Here is a 2,310-nt window from a genome sequence, read left to right as displayed (position 1 = left end):
GAATCTCTATGGTCTCATTTTGAGCCTCAGATTCCCATGGTTCCTCATTAGGGAACTTATTGGAGGCCAGTGGACATCCATTGAGGTCTTCCTCAGTGGCGTTCACTGCCTCTTCCTCCTCTCCAAATTCGGCCATGTAGGTCATGTTAATGGCCTTGCATTCTCCTTTTGGATTCTCTTCTGTATTGCTTGGAAGAGTACTAGGAGGCAGTTCAGTAATTTTCTTGCTCAGCTGGCCCACTTGTGCCTCCAAATTCCTAATGGAGGACCTTGTTTCAGTCATGAAACTCTGAGTGGTTTTGATTAGATCAGAGACCATGGTTGCTAAGTCAGAGTGGTTCTGCTTAGAATTCTCTGTCTGTTGCTGAGAAGATGATGGAAAAGGCTTGCCATTGCTAAACCTGTTTCTTCCACCATTATTGTTGTTGAAACCTTGTTGAGGTCTCTGTTGATCCTTCCATGAGAGATTTGGATGATTTCTCCATGAAGAATTATAGGTGTTTCCATAGGGTTCTCCCATGTAATTCACCTCTTCTATTGAAGGGTTCTCAGGATCATAAGCTTCTTCTTCAGATGAAGCATCTTTAGTACTGCCTGGTGCATTTTGCATTCCAGACAAACTTTGAAAAATCAAATTGACTTGCTGAGTCAATATTTTATTCTGAGTCAGTATGGCATTCAGAGTATCAATCTCAAGAACTCTTTTCTTCTGATTTGTCCCATTGTTCACAGGATTCCTTTCAGAAGTGTACATGAATTGGTTATTTGCAACCATTTCAATGAGCTCTTGAGCTTCTGTAGGTGTCTTCTTCAGATGAAGAGATCCTCCAACAGAGCTATCCAATGACATCTTGGACAGTTCAGACAGACCATCATAGAAAATACCTATGATGCTCCATTCAGAAAGCATGTCAGAGGGGCACTTTCTGATTAATTGTTTGTATCTTTCCCAAGCTTCATAGAGGGATTCACCTTCCTTCTGTCTGAAGGTTTGGACTTCCACTCTAAGCTTACTCAATTTTTGAGGTGGAAAGAACTTTGCCAAGAAGGCATTGACTAGCTTTTCCCAAGAGTTCAGGCTCTCTTTAGGTTGTGAGTCCAACCATATCCTAGCTCTGTCTCTTACAGCAAAAGGGAATAGCATGAGTCTGTAGACCTCAGGGTCAACCCCATTAGTCTTGACAGTGTCACAGATTTGCAAGAATTCAGCTAAAAACTGATGAGGATCTTCCAATGGAAGTCCATGGAACTTGCAATTCTGTTGCATTAGAGAAACTAATTGAGGCTTAAGCTCAAAGTTGTTTGCTCCAATGGCAGGGATAGAGATGCTTCTCCCATAGAAGTCGGGAGTAGGTGCAGTAAAGTCACCCAGCACCTTCCTTGCATTGTTGGCATTGTTGTTGTTTTCGGCTGCCATGGGTTCTTCTTTTTTGAAGATTTCTGTTAGGTCCTCTACAGAGAGTTGTGCCTTAGCTTCTCTTAGCTTTCGCTTCAAGGTCCTTTCAGGTTCAGGGTCAGCCTCAACAAGAATGTTTTTGTCTTTGCTCCTGCTCATATGAAAGAGAAGAGAACAAGAAAGTATGGAATCCTCTATGTCACAGTATAGAGATTCCTTGAGGTGTCAGAGGAAAAGAAAAATAGAAGGAAGAGGTAGAAGAATTCAAACTTAGTGAGATAGAGTTCGAATTGTGCATTGAGGAAGAGTGGTACTCCATAAATAGAAGGATGTGAGAAGAGGGGAAGAGATTTTTTCGAAAATTAATTAAAAAGATTTTTAAAAACATTTTGAAAAAGATTTTGAAGAAGATATGATTGAAAACTTTTTTTTTTGAAAAAGATGTGATTAAAAAGATATGATTGAAAGATATGATTTGAAAAACAATTTAAAAGATTTGATTTTAAAAATTCATGACTTGCCTAACAAGAAAAGATATGATTCAAACATAAACCTTTCTCAACAGAAAAGGCAACATACTTGAAATGTTGAATCAAATCATTAATTGATAGCAAGTATTTTTGAAAAAGGAAAGAAATTGATTTTGAAAAAGATTTGATTGAAAAGATATGATTTGAAAAAGATTTGATTTTGAAAACTTGAAAAAAATTTGCATTAAAAACAAAATCTTCCCTCTTGTGCCATCCTGGCGTTAAACGCCCAGAATGGTGCACATTCTGGCGTTTAACGCCCAAAGCTCTACCCTTTTGGGAGTTAAACGCCAAGCCAGGTACCCTGGCTGGCGTTTAAACGCCAGTTTGCCTTCTTCACTAGGCGTTTTGAACGTCCAGCTTTTTCTGTGTAATTCCTCTGCT

General features: G+C 39.2%; 1 non-coding gene across 1 annotated transcript; it reads left to right on the top strand.

Annotated features, from left to right (window-relative positions):
- The first annotated feature begins 904 nt into the window (after positions 1-904).
- LOC130983973 (small nucleolar RNA R71) lies at positions 905-1,012 on the top strand. Its single transcript, XR_009087937.1, has one exon. It is a non-coding gene; the product is annotated as a small nucleolar RNA R71 (small nucleolar RNA).
- Positions 1,013-2,310: the final 1,298 nt, after the last annotated feature.

The sequence above is a fragment of the Arachis stenosperma genome, chromosome 5 (genome assembly GCF_014773155.1).
Source record: "Arachis stenosperma cultivar V10309 chromosome 5, arast.V10309.gnm1.PFL2, whole genome shotgun sequence".
Lineage (NCBI taxonomy): Eukaryota > Viridiplantae > Streptophyta > Magnoliopsida > Fabales > Fabaceae > Arachis > Arachis stenosperma.
This window is presented reverse-complemented; position numbering and strand designations above follow the sequence as displayed.